This window comes from Emys orbicularis, chromosome 24 (genome assembly GCF_028017835.1).
Source record: "Emys orbicularis isolate rEmyOrb1 chromosome 24, rEmyOrb1.hap1, whole genome shotgun sequence".
In the NCBI taxonomy this organism is placed as follows: domain Eukaryota; kingdom Metazoa; phylum Chordata; order Testudines; family Emydidae; genus Emys; species Emys orbicularis.
The window spans coordinates 12,360,150-12,374,984 of NC_088706.1; positions in this window are offsets into that span (position 1 = coordinate 12,360,150).

The following is a 14,835-nucleotide window of genomic DNA, read 5'->3' on the forward strand; positions in this document are numbered from 1 at the left end:
CCCTAGTGGGACCCTGGGGCAGGCCACAGCAGGGGAGAATGCAGCACAAGCTGAGAAGGGAAGTGAGACAGAGGGGCGGGTGAAAGAGGGATACAGAAAGGGAGGGGGAGGGATGACAGGATTTTCCCTGTTGCAGGAGGCAGAGTTCAGTCTGTCTCCCTCCTATGGAAAGCTCTCCCCCCGCCAACTCAGCAATGTGCCCACGGTGCAGTCTGCAGGGGCAGAGGCCCCCGGGGATCAGCGCCTGGTGGTGTCACTTCCCCGGGGAAGGTGGCGACTCAGCAACATTCCACAGCGCCAGGACCCTGGCCGGCCGTGCTGCAAGGGCAAGCCAGTCCCCCCAGCGCCCTGAGCCCAGTCAGCCGGTGCCAAGGGCAGGCAGGGTACCAGGATGTCCCGTGCCTTTGCCCTTACCAGAGCCTGGGGAGGGGGGTCTTCCATCTGCCCCCCACCCAGTAATCGGACACAACGTCTCTTTGCCCCCCCCCTCCCCCCCGTTCAGTGGTTGGGGAAGCTCAGGCCCGAGAAGGGGAATGACTTGCCTGAGGCCACCCAGTGAGTCAGTGACAGAGCCAGGAATAGAACCCAGGAGTCTTGGCTCAGCCACCCGTGCATTGACCACTAGGCAACACTTCCTCCCCAAGAAAGAACCCTGGAGTCCTGACACCTAATCCTGTGAATTAGCCACTCGACCGCACTCCACTTCCAGGGCCAGGGATAGAACCCAGCCTGTGCATTAACCATTAGACCACAATTCCCTTGCCAGTGAGCTGACAAGCCACGAAGGAGGAAGGGAAAACAGCTTCCTCTCTGTAGCGGAATCCCCCAGTTCCAGCAGCAGGGACCCTGTGCGGCCAGGGAATGAGCCACCTATGGGCCCAATCCTGTCACGGTGCGCAGGGATGGCTGGGACTTTCCAGGCCAACGTGGTGCCTGGCACAGCCCAGCCCAGAGCCCAGCAGCCGGGAACGCTCGGGACACCACAGGCCTGGTTGGCGGGGAGGCTGAGAGCCTGCAGCTCCCATTGGCACTTGCTGGAATCGTGGCTGCCTGGCACCTCTGCCAATCAGCCCAGGGGGCTGGTTTCATCCCCAGGGTAACTACACTGGGGTTACACCAGGGAGCGATTTGGCCCCCTCAAGGGTTCATTTGCACTTTAAGTGTTGTGAACAAGCAAGGAAAGTCAGGACCCAGGTATGCTGGTCAGCAGAGCGCCCTCAGGTCCTGCCTGCATGCGGCGCCCCTCACTCCTGACCTGCAGCCCCTCCCTGCTGTCCCAGCCCAGGGCTCCCTCCTCCCCCCACAACTCTGCTGATGCCCCCACAGCAACAACACGCTCGCCCATGAAACGCCAGGAAATAGCATTGCATTCCCGAGCCAAACTCTCATTGGGTGCGCACTGCCCTCCACGGGACAGCGCCCGCCAATGAAATGCGAGGGTGTCATCGGGACAGACTTTCATTGGCTGATTGGCCAGCCCAAGGTGGAAGATCCGTAGGGACCTCACAAGCATCCCGTCCCCCAGCCCCACTCCGACTTCCCCGTGGGATATGGTGCTGCTCAGAGGTTTCCATCGAGCACAGTTCCCCTGGCTCTCAGTCTCACATTGCCAGGCAGGTCTGGAACCCCAGCACCATCATGCAGTGGGAGGGGAAGCTGGGTTCCGAATGACTGCCCCAAGCTGGCTATCACTAGGGACAAGAGTGAACGGATCTGTGGAACACTGGGCATGGCAGGCGCCCAGCGAGGTGAAGAGATGCCAGACAAGTGCATGGCCCTCCTGCGTCTTTGTTATCCAACCCAAACAGGCTGCTTCTGCCTCACACCAGGACAAACACAGGCACAGGTCCCCTCTAATTCAGGAGTTCACCCTGTGCCCTCACTGGGGTATCTGAACACCTCGTTGGAGCTGTGGGATTAAAATGGAGCTCCTGGGGCCAAGCCCAGACCTGGGGTAACTCCCCCATGGGAGGCACTGGCTTGGATTCATCCCTTTCCCCTGAATAAGTCATATCACCTTGGCTACCACGTCATCAGGATCTAGAGTCAAAGGGCTGCTGTTGTGAACGGGGCAGGGACGCAGCCCCACGCCCCGGGTGTACACAGCCGTCTGGGCATATAGACACAGCAGCAGAAACACACACCTTCCCTTGAGCTCTGCAGCCCCTCCCTAGCTACCTTGGCGTCCCGGGCGACTCCCCGCTCTTTGGAGCCAGGCAAACAGCCTTCATCCTAAGGCAGCACAGTACCTGCTCCGGTCCCCTTGCTCCCCTGGCAGGGGGAAGTAATGGGACACCCAGCTAGTAAAGGACCCTGAAAGTAACTCACCCGGAGCCACAGGCAGAGCCTGGTTAAGTTAATCTACCCAGCTGCAGCAGAGGCGCTAGCTGGGCCTTGCCTGTACAAAGGGCTGCTGCGAGTGCCACGGGGCAACAGCTAAACACGAGAATCCCTGGGCTTTCCCCTTTCAGCGAGGCAAGGGGCTTAGAGAGGGCTCTGCTTGCTTGAACTGCAGGTGCCGACTAGAACACCAGCTGCAACAGTGGCTCGTTGTCTTTTGTCTCCTCCTTAACACAGCAGGCCCCGTTCCCAGCCGCCCTGCACCCTGGGGAGTCATTTCCACCGGTGCAAAGCAAGAGTACGACAATGCCCAGTCAGCCTCTGCCTCCCGCTGGATTGTAGCCGAAAGGCAGCACCGGGCACTGTCCTCTGCAGCGGGATGGAAAGGGGGTGACCGCCGGGGAGCAGAGGACGCAGGCGTCCTTTGCCAGCTCTTACGCCAATCACCATTCCAGCAGTGAGCCCCGCACTACACAGAGCTCCAATGCTTGTGACAGACCCGCTGCACGTTTCAGCCCAGTCAGCTGCATCGCTCCCTGTGGCCCCGGCCTGCCCGTCCGGATTGCTCCGGTCACGCTCCATGGCGACGGGCAATGGTGCGCGGTGCCCCGGGAGCACCGAAGGCGGGGGCTGGGGAAACCAGAAAAGCCTGGAAAGGGGCTGCTTGGAGCAGAATCAGAACCAGCTGTTAGTGTGAGGCTAAGGGATTTTCTGGGCCCAGCTGGCTCCATGCGCCTTCTCGGACCTTGAGATTGGTCTTGGTGCTTATAGGAACCTGAAAGGCGAAAGGAGAGTCTGTGGGGACCCTCTATCCCTTGCACCCAGAGTAGCGCCCGGCTGTGGGCATCTGGGACCGGGAGGGAGGCCCACCTCCGGCTGCACAGACACAGGGCCAAGCTGGGATCTGACTCACAGCCCCAAGCCCCCAGGGGATGCTGGGCTCGGCGCAGATAGGAAGTGCTGATCAGCAGAGGGAGGGGGTGGGGGCAGCCAGCGATAATGGAGACAGATGAGGCCAAAGAGGACTGGGAAATGGATAGCATGTGTCTGCCTGCGCATGAACGCGCATCATCAGGGCTGGAGCTCTCCGGGGAGAGGTGGGCAAGTGTGCAAGTGTGTCTGGGCGTGAATCAGTGTGCGCAGGCGTGAGTGTATCACAGCCTGGGTCTGTGTGTCACCAGCTGAGTCAGGGCGGGTGTGTCGAGGTGCGTATCTGTGTCAGCGAGTGAGTGTGTCCGTGTGTGCCTGGGCGGCGGTGGTTCACTATATGAATGCCTCTTGGGCGGAAGCGCGCCAGGGCACATAGGAGGATCGGAGGGTGTGTGTATGTGTGTCAGCGTGTCTCTCGGGGGTGTTCAGGGTTCAGGTCTGTTTTGGGGGCAGGCGGGCGCTAGCCCAGGGCGTGCGAGTGGGGCAATACCCACTCCCTGTTCACACCCGCTGTGCAGCCTGCTGCTCCGGCTCCTGGGGTCACTGCCTGTCAGGACTTTGCTGACTCACCCACTTCCTGGTGCAGGCTGGCCCCCGGAGAGGGGAGGAGAGCGCCCGAGGCTGCCCCCGGCTCATGCAGGCCTAGGGAAAGCATTACAGCCCAGCCCTGCCCGGCCTGGAGGTCTGAGACACCCCTGCCCGAGCGCCCCATCCGCAACACAGGGCGGTTAACCATGTTGCCAGACCCAGCCATCCAAACAACGACAAGATTGACTTAAAAAATATATAGCGGGTTCTTTTCGTTTGCTCCCTGGTTTCTGTGCCTCTAGGCTGCACTCGGGTCACCTTTTCAAGCTTTCCTCTGCAACCAGAAGCTCACTCTTATTAAAATGAAAGCTGAGATTCTCAGGGAGTCACAGGACTCCAGGAGCTGGTGCTTTAAGGAAAACATCTCATAGCACAAGTTGCCCTGTGAAATCATGAAAGTTGGCCACACTGGTATACCCTGGATTTCCCTCCATGCTGGCGATTCATGCCCATGCGAGAGCGGGATTGGGCCCTTTAAAGCGCTAACACCCACCCCCCCGGGGCAATTCCCATGGGAATCAGTGCACAGAGGGGGAGACAGAATCACATGCTGGGAATGGGCCAGCAGGGGGAGTATAGCAGAGCCACCTGCCCTGTCTGCCTTCAGGCTAGACACTGCCTCAGTTTCCCCTCACTCCAGTTGGCTCCCCCAAACATCCAGCATGGATGCTGCCGGGACTTGGTCCTCCAGCTAAGCCATTCAAGGAAACACTCACCCCTTCCAGGGGATCCCCACCAAAAACAAACACAAAAGAATCTTCCACCTCTCGGGCCGGCCCCTCCTTCCTCAAGGTCGCCCTGCGTGAGACACTCCCATCTCTCTACCAAGCAGCAACACCCAGGACCTCTGGCCTGGTGTCTCCCTTCTCTGCTTGGCTGCAGGCCTCCCTCTTAGGGGCACCCCAGCAGGCCTGATGTTGCCATTTTCTGCCCCTGGGAACCCATCACAGAGAGGCTGGACCCAGCTCCCCTTAAAGGGCCAGTCACCCTGTCGCTGGGAGACAGAGCAGCGGGAAGAGCTGGAGGGTCAGAGCGGATCCAGGCTTTGGTTTAACCTGCCCCAGAAAGCTGGGGGTGCAGGGAGGGATTCTGAGCTGGATGTGGGTGCAGAATCCCAGGGAGTCCGACGCCAGGGCCAGGGGAGGGAGCGCCTTGCTCCTGGGCCAGCTCCTGTTCAGGGCTGCTGCACAGACACCTTTCGACCCCGGTATCGGGCCAGCTTCCCCCGGATCCATGCCACCCTGCTGGTGCAGAGCAGTGTCGCTGCAGCCCCGAGCTCCCAATGCTGGCTGCAGAGACGGGGCCCATATCAGGGACAGCCTGCTGCTCTGGTCCCAGCTGGGCAGGGTAGGTTGCTTCCTGGAGGTGGCATTTTCCAAGGCACCCACTGGGGCAACTGGAATGGCCAGTGCCACCTCTGAATGGGGGTTCTGGGGGGGGGAGATCAAACCGGGCCCTCCTGGGCTGTGCCTGGTCCCTAAGCAATATGCCCGGGGCTGGCCAGAGGCTGGACTGGCTGAGGGCAGGCTGCGTTCCGCTCACTGCAGCCCCTCTGGGAGGGGGCAGAACTCACAGGCTGCTTTTCTCTGGCTGTGAAGTTGAGAGGTTAAAGCGGGGCGGGGGTGCGGGGGGCTGGGAGGCTTTGGTGCTAGCCAAGTGGTTAGAGCTGGGGACTCCTGGGTTCTAGCTGTGGGTCTGGGTTTGAGGCGTTGTGTTTCGAGCAGAAGAATGGGAATCAAGAGGCCAGGATTCTATTCTTGGGCAAGTCACTTCCCTGCTGCATGCCTCAGTTTGCCTAACTCTAGCGCCAGGATAATAACACCGCCCTGCCTCCCAGGACTGGGTCGTGAGACTCTGCTGATGTCTGCAGCCAGCTTTGTCAGCCTTGGATGAAAGACTGGGTGTTGTTAATAACTAGAAATAGGCATATAGCCCGATGTCTAGACCCAGCTCCGGGTGTTCACTCCTCACCAGGGGTGGGAGTTGTCTTATTCCAGAGACAGAGTCTGCAAAATCCAGGATTGCTTTGGGATGGGGATCCCAGCCCTCCCCCTACCCTTGTGATCCTCTTGAGGACCCCCCAATTATAATAATAATTCCTAGCTCTTTTCTCCTGTGGATCTCCAAGTACTTTACAAAGGAGGTTGTATCATGATCCCCATTTTACAGACGGGAAAACTGAGGCACAGATACTTGTTCCAGGGCAGCCAGCAGGGCAGTGGCAGAGCTGGCACTAGAACATAGGTCCCCCAAGTCAGGCCAGTGCCCTACCTACTAGGCTGCACTAGTGAGTACAGACTATCTGTCGCCCCACCCCGGAGAGTGGGGAGGCGCTTGGCTGGAAGCTGGCGCTTGGGGGAAGCGCTCGGGGAGGCACCGGTTCGGGGGCTGGCCGGCCTCTCGGACGGTTTGGGACCGACCGAGTCAACCTGGCGCCAGCTTTGCAGCTTCAGCTCCAAACCAAGTGGCGCGTGGGGGCTGACTGAGGTGTGGTGCTCAAAGCCAGCTCGGGGCGGGGGGGATATGGGGCCTGACACCCACCAGGTGAAAGCTGAACGACACGTCTCTGGGCAATAGGGGCCTCAGGCCAGGTGGCGATAGATCTAGGGGCCTGAGAAGCAGCTGGCCCGGGGGCACCCAGGGCATAGGACAGGCGGGATTGGGTGGCCCAATCCTGAGGTGCTGGGCCACTAACCCCTGGCAGGATGTGCCCTGCACGAGGCTGCCCATTGTCCTCCACTGACCCCTTTGTTTACACGCTGCCCTGGCACTGAAATCCGGTTTCCAGGAAGCCTGGGCAGGGTGGGTCTCCCTTTGGCAAAGTGCAGGCGGGAGGTTTTTAACTCTGCCTAACCTCGGCTCTACGGTAAACACCCCCGCCCGCCCCCGCCCAGCCTGTGGGTGGGAGCGGGCGAAGAGAGGATGAGTCAGCTGGGGCAGCGCCCCTGGCTGACCGGGGCTGGGAGCCAGCCAGCCCTGGGCTAGAGAGACAATCTGCTCTCCCTCCACCACCAACACCCTACTGCTGCTGCTGCTGCTGGGGAGGCCGGACCCCTGGGGCTGCTCCTCACAGAGGCTCCCATCTGGCAGGGGGGGCTGATAGAGACAGTCTGCCCCAGCCTTTCCCTCTGGCTCTGCAGTTTGTGTCAGAGGGCGGGAGGGGTGAGAGCGCCGGGCGGGCTGGCAAGGCGAACATCACCGGAGCAGCACTTTAGGGAATACACTAACCCCCGTGCCCAGCGCTGGGCACCGGGGGGAATCTCACACCAGGCCTTAAGGCCGCTCTTTGATCATTCAAAGTCACCCATCTATCTCTCTGTCTCTAATGTGCCCCTCATTGTAGTATCTAGGCACCGTCGTCACTGCCTACAAAGCCCCTGCCCCACTGTTCTTTGCTGGATAAGCAGGTGCCCACTGCGTTCAGTTCCCTGCAGCCGATCACCTCTGAGCTCAACCTGTGGTTACGGGAGGAGGGGGGAGGCTTTCGGGTTGTGTGTGGTCCTGGGGCCGTGCGCTGGGCGCCTTTGCCTTGGGGCCTGTTTGCAAAGAGTGCCTGGGCTGGGTCTGTATAGATTCGTCACCCTGCAGACACAGGCATAACCCCCCACATGCACACCCACCCACATATACACGTACACGCATGAACCTCATGCACACACACACCCTGTGCACACATACACCCCATGCACACACACACCCTGTGCACACACACATACTGTGCACACAAACACCCTGTGCACACACACACACACATACACACACCCATGCACACACACATCCTGTGCACACACATCCCGTGCACACAAACACCCTGTGCACACACACACACACCGTGCACACACCCATACCCATGTGCACACCCATGCCCCATGCACACACACACCCTGTGCACACACACATCCCATGCACACATACACCCCGTGCACACGCACACTCCCTGTGCACACACACACCCTGTGCACACATACACCCCGTGTACACACACACCCTGTGCACACACACATCCCGTGCACACACACACACTGTGCACACACACCCCGTGCACACACCCACACCCCAGGCACACGTCCAGGCTACAGTCGGATCGTTCTTCCTCTCCATCATCCCTTCACTGGGTCAGGCCCTGGCTCGCCTTGCTGAAGCTGGGCAGACCCAAGCGGGAGATCCCCTGGCTCCAGATCTGGCTATCCACCCAAATGCCTCCTCTTGCTCCTTGAAGCTTTTTCCTTCAGTCACTTCCATTGATAAATCTGAGCTGTTTCTATGGCGACCACACCTTCCTTGGCAACCAGAGTGGAAAGAAAAGAGGAATAAACTGTCACTGTAACAACAGGTGGCGAGACAAGCGGTCCTGGCTTGGAGCCTGCCGGCCTGGCCAGAAGAGTAAAATGAGGAATTAGGAGAATGGATGAGTGCAGAGCTCCCCACTGAGAGGCACTGGGCAAAGGGGAGAGGAAAGAGAAGAGGCAAGACCAGAGGGAAGGTGTGTGAGTGTGCACAGGTGTGCCTGAGCATTCCAAGCGTGTGCAAAGGTCTGAGTCTGTGCAGAGATGTGTGAAAGTGCACAGGTGTGTGAATTTGGGCACATGGGTGCGTGTGGGCATGCACAGGTGTGTGAGTTTGTGCCTACAGGTGTGCATGCCAAGGAATATGCATTTGGGTGCACAGGTACGACTGTGTGCAGAACTGTGTGAGCGTGCACTGGTGTGTGAGGTTGTGCACACAGGTGTGTACGTGAGCATGCACTGGTGTGACATTGCAGGCAGAGTTGTGTGAGGGTGCACAGGTGTGGGTGTGGTGAGTGCGTACCCTTCATCACCCTTTCGGTTGCTATGCACAGAGGACAAACCAAGGCAGACACAGCCGGTTTGCTGAGGGTGGCAGCAGCTGCGGGTGTGTATCTGAGGCTGGGAAGGCGACGCTGCTGCACTACTGACGCCCTCGAGTTCCCCTGCTGACGTCAGGCTCTCTCTGGAGCAGAACGGTTCATCCGCTGGTGCTGGCTCCAAACGCAAAACGAGCCGGCCTGGGCAGAGGGGGGACGGAGCAACTCAGGCTGGATTGCAGGCTCGGGGAGGGCAGAGGGGACCCACCGTGTGTGCATGCATGTGTGTGTGTGTCCATGTGTGTGTGTGTGTCCACGTGAGTGTGTGCTAGGGTGACCAAACAGCAACTGTGAAAAATCGGGACATGGGGTGGGGGGTAATAGGCACCTATATAAGACAAAGCCCCAAATATCAGGACTGTCCCTATAAAATCGGGATATCTGGCCAACCTAGTGTGTGTCCCTGGGGACTGGGAGCTCCTTAAACCAAGGCCTTGACCCTTCACAGGGAACCCCATAGCTCTGAGCTTCATAGGTCACGTCCTCTCTGCCTCGGCCTTCCCCTGGGACGGAGCAAAGCCCTGGACAAACCAGGGGGCTCTCTCTGGGGCAGCCTCTTCCCGTTGGATCACCTGACCTAGGGGCTGACACAGGAGAGGGGCTTGCTGGGCTAGGAAAGGGGGTTGGTGGCTCAGTCGTCTGGGGTTACAAGCAAGCTGATGGGCCCGGAGCACTGGGTAACCCCGGATGGGGTTCAGAGAGAGCAGGGCCCCAGTGCCCCGCAGCTGTCAGAGCGGTGATGCTCGCCCACGGGCACCGTCGCCCCAGCGCAGCTGCTCGTCAAGGCTAGCGTGGGAGCCGAGGCGGCTGGCAGGTTCCGGGGGGCAGAGGGGGATGTGGATTGAAGGGGATCACAGGATGAGGGCGACTCAGGCTTTGAACCCTGGATCTGGCTGCAGGTCTGTTGGAAAGGGAGAAGCCAAGCATGCTGGCTCCAAAGCTCAGACATGTCCCACCCCTGCTCTGCCAGAGCACCCCACTAGCTGGCAGCACCCCTGCTATTCCAGCCCTACCCCCCACCAGCACTTCAAATGCATCGCAGTCCCTTCCTATAGCCCCCAGCTCTGCCAGTGCTGCTCAATCCGGACCCACAGCCCCTGCCGCGGCTTTAGCCCTCTCCTGAGCAGAGAAGCTGAGGATCATTTTGAATGGTGCAAGGATAGGCTCAGGGGGTGTCCCAGGAGTAGGGGCTCGAGCATCAAGCTCTCTCCCCTCTGCATTCAGGGTGGCCCATTGCTCTGGGGGTGGCTCCGTTCGGGGCCTAGGGGTCAGGCGGCAGAGAAAGGGCTGCCAGAAGTTGAGAGAAGAGGCCAATCTGAGATGACACGAACTCTCTGCAGCAAGAGCCGAGGGTCCAGCCAGGGAAGATTAACCCCCAGAGCCTCCCAGTTCTACAGATGGGGAAACTGAGGCAGAGAGCAACTTGCCCATGGTCACACAGGAGGCCTCTGGCAGAGCTGGGAACAGAACCCAGGAGCCCTGACTCTAGTGTATGGCTACAGAACATGATCTGCAAGGCCCCTTGAGGGGCTGCTGACAGCCTCGGGCCCTGGGGGCAGACGGGGTGAGTGGGCCTGCAGGGAGCCTGGGCTCTGCCTCACTCCTCCAACCCCCCCACTCTGTTTGTGGTTGGGCGGGTCAGAGAGTGCCCCTCCCGCTGCCACTGGCCAGGCCCCGGCCCTGCTGCAAAGGGCAAACACAGGGGTGGGGGGGCCTCCCTGGCTGGGCCAAAGCCGCTGGAATGTGGCAGGCACAGGCCAGGCAAGGAGTGGAGGATCTGGGCCCCACAGACCTCAGCCCTGGCTGCGGTTAAAATAAAGGCTGCCGAGTAACCCCCTCCTCTAGCCTTTGGCCTCAAAGCACTTTACAAAGGTGGGTCAGTGTCGTCGGCCCCATTGTGCAGATGGGGAAACTGAGGCACGGAGGGGGAGGCCACTTGCGCAGGAGCAAAAGTGACTCAGGGCAGAACTGGAAACAGTCCTGTCTTCTGTTCTCCTTTGCTCTTCTGACCACTAGGCTGCACTCCTCCCCCCACCTGAGAACAGAACCCAGGAGTCCTGTGGGTCAGTGCTCTAACCACTAGGCAGCACTCCCCCGAACAGAACCCAGCAGTCCTGTGGGTCAGCGCCCTGCTGCTCTAACCGCTGGACTCCACTCCCGCCTATAGGTAAGAACAGAACCCAGGAGTCCGGAGCCCCAGCTCAGTTCAATATCGCAACCTCCTGCTCCCTCTGAGCACTGAGCTGGGGTTAACTCCCCCCCCTCCCCCCTGCTAAGGAGCCTCCTGCAGCAGGTGGTGCCCCCTGGGCCCCGGGGGGCTGGTTCCCAGCTAATCACGCTCCCTGGAGCCCAGCCACCTTGCACAGGCGCTGACCTGTTTCTGTGAATGATGATGAGTGATTCAGGGTGGTGGGGGGCTCCCACCCACCCCTCTCCTCCCAGCAGCCTGGCTCCTGCTTGCTGCAGGCTGCGTCAAGAACCAGTTCCAGTTAACCCTCTCGCTGCTGGGACAGATCTGTGGGTCTGATTGGGTGGGCAGTGCTCTAGGCTGGGGGTTGGGCTCAGAGCAGGGGGCCTGATCTGGGACAGAGATAAAGCTCCTGAACAGCATGGGGCAGCCCCTGCATCCAGGCCACCTCCGAGGCAGCCTGTGAGCTGTTACCGACCCCCCAGGCAGCTCCAGCACCAGCCCCTGGCTGAACCCACTTCTGGTTCGGAGACCCCCATGGGTAGGAAAGGCTCTGCTCCAGGATTCGGCTCAGGCTGGGCAGGTCGGAGCTGCTGGGCGGGAGTCAGGCAGCCGGGACCCGGCTCCCCGTGAGGGGGGAGGCCGAGCTGAGTCTGGAATGATTTACAACTGCGCTTTGGTTCCTGTCTCTGCACTGACACCTACACACTGTGCTCACGCCCACGCCCACCTGGCCCACAGCTGCAGCGCATCACCCCAGGAACCCAGCGCGTGCACGGGCCAGCAGGCTCGCCTGTGTGCACGCACACACACATTCGGTCTCCTCTGTGGGAACGTGCACGCACATACTCGGCCTCCTGCATGTGAACACAGGTGTGAACGTGCACATACATGCATGCACAGACAAGCGTTTGGACATATATGTACCCCTTCACATACACAAAGCACATAAATGTACACATGCACATACACATATGGGAATACACATGTGCACAGGCCTCCAAAGATGAGTGCAGCTAGCCCTCAAATCCGTTTGGCTGTAGAGCGTCCCTGAGCCTCTCATCTTAGCAAGGGGGCGAGTGGGGGGAAGATCCCATGTGTCCCCTTCACCAGGTGTAGTCCAGCTTGTGCACAATGCATCACGATGCGTGCGTGGGGCCCCGGGTGTGTGTGTGTCACCACTAAACTCTCCCCATGCTTCCATCCTGGGCTGCCCAAGGCAGCCAGTTCAGTGGCATTCCTTGCAGCCCGTTCCACGACCCTGCAGCCCCAGGGGCATGGGGCCAGCAGAGATGAGAGCGTGCCCCATGCCCTCTGGCTCTGCCCAAATAAATAACTCGCCTCAGACCGAAGACCCCCTGGCAGGGTCACGGGGCCAAGGGATCGAAGCGCCTGTGGTTTAGGACAGGGGGTCTCAACCTTTTTCTCCACGGCCCACCTGTGTCACAATAAGGGGCTTTCTGCATATAAAAGCCAGGGCTGGCATCAGGGGGTAGCAAGCAGGGCAATTGCCTGGGGTCCCACGCCACAGGGGCCCCCGCAAAGCTACATTGCTCAGGCTTCGGCCTCGGGTGACGAGGCTCAGGGCCCGGGCTTGAACCCCATGCGGCACGGCTTCGGCTTTCTGCCCTGGGCCCCGGTGAGTCTAATGCTGGCCCTGCTTAGCCCCCCCTGAAACCTGTTTGCAGCCCCCCAAGGGGCCCCAGACCCCGGTAGAGCTCCATCGGTATAGGACACACAGCGGACAGCCTAGTGGGATCACAGGATAGAACAAGGGAGAGTTGTTGCTCATGCAGCTGGCCCCCAGAGTAGGGCAGAATTAGCCAGTGATTTTTAATCACAGGGAGTTTCTGTTAAATAGCACCCCAGGGCACCGCGCACCCTGGGGTGGGGGTTTGCATAGACTGACTGCTTTGCCGTGGAGAAACAGAGCCAAGCTTTTGAGTGACACAAGGCTGCCCTCTGCTGTCCATACGCCACCAATGTCGCGGATTTAGATTCCTACGTAACCTCCGAGCTGGTGCTGCAGAGGAACTGGGAGAGGGCGAGTGTGGAGCTTAGACAGACAGAGTGGAGGGCGAGGGGGCGTGTGGATGGTGGCTGACAGGCCGGTCGGAGGCTGAGGTGTGTGTGTGGTGAGTTCGCTGGTAAGACAGGATGTTTAAGAGCAATTAATATTACTTAGCACCTTGCTTCTGCAAAGCGCTTTAAAGACACCTGCAAGGTGGGTCCAGCTTATCCCCATTCTGCAGATGGAGAACCATGGAGCACTTAAGCGACCTGCCCAGGGTCAAGCAGCCGGTTGGTGGCAGAGCTTGGGAATAGAATGTAGAATTCCTAACTCCCAGCCCCCTGCTCTCACTACGTGACACTCCCCCACCCCAGGGCTGGGAAAAGAACCCAGGAGTCCTGCCGCCCAGTCTCCTGCTTTACCCACTAACCCACGGTTCTCCAACTCCAGAGCTCAGAACCTAGGAGTTCTGGCTCCCACGCCCCCTGCTCTAACTACTAAACCACACTCCTGTCCCTGCCAGCGAAAACTACTGCCCCCAAACACCTCCCCGCTCCGCTCTGATCTGCTGGCAGGCACTGCCTTGGTCTGCAGCTGAGGTTTTGAGGCAGGCCATGCACGTTCTGCAGGCAGGGGGGCGGCGTGTGGGGGCTGCCAGGCAGCAGAAGGCCTCACAGCAAAGCGGAGCGGGAGGAAAGGGGCTGGGGGGAGCGTGGGCGTCGGAAAGCAGGTCAAGGCGCGTATGTTCCCGGAGCAGCGATGGCAGGCGGCGATTACAGCAGCTCAGCCGGACGTGGCTCAGCCCTGCAGGCCGCTGGCTGCCGGATAACGAAGCTGGATCTACTCATTAGAGGCCTGAGATGCGTGGGCTCCAGCTGTGCCCAGCCTGTGGCCAGCGCATCCACACACCAGGGCAACAGGACCCCGCCCCCCGGCTACGATTCATCCTCCAGCAGCCAAACTTGAAGGGGAAGGGGGACCCCCAGTCTGGTCCTTGGGCTGGGGAGAGTTGCCTTTGGCCCATCCTCCTCCCCACAGGCCTCATGCCCAGTGGGGGTCAGGACGGAGGGTTTGGTGCCCGTTCCCTGCTTCAGTCTGTGCTCAGCCCCCCCATGCTATGGTCTGTGCCTGAGCTGAGCCTCTTCCGCCAGACCCAGCTACTCATGGCCATTCACGCTGGCGTCCTCGGCATGGGACACCAGCTCTTTGCCCCTTCACGCTGTTCCCCTCTGAGCAGCAGGCCGGGCACAAGGGCCGTGGGGGGTTTCCTCACTGTGGCAGGGTGGGTACTCAATGCAGCACCCAGAAGACGCAGCAGCCACAGGGTGGGAGTTCGCATGAAGTAGACATGGCGGGGGGATCCAGGCTGGAGAAAGGGCCAAAGTACCTGAGTTTCCAGGGCCAGATCCCCTGCCCTGTTCCTGCAACTGACTCCGTGCAAACAGGGGCTGTCCTGCAACAGAGGCTATTGTCCCAACATGCCACTAAACGGTGAGCGTTGCAGGCACTAGAGAAACAGTGCACACATGCTGCAGGTACCACTTTTGATATGCACCTCTGGTAACAGACCCCTCTCCTCCTGCTTCTCCTGCTCTGATGCTCAATACCCCTTGCAATCTAGTCACTGGGGCTGGGCACAGACGGGCGGCATCCTCTTCTCCAGCCTTGGTAGGGGGATGAGCTGAAAGAAAAATGGCACTGCCTGCCCCAAACCTTTCTGAAATCCCCTCTGCAGGGTTTATCCGGGCAACCTCCCTATGGCAGTTAAATCTACAGCTGCACACGGCCTGCGGGATTCCTGGCCCCAGCCAGTCACACCCTGGGACAGGCGTTAAGAAAGGGGCCGGGTATTTGGACGAGATGTGCTGAGAGACGAGCTCTCACGCTTCAGGG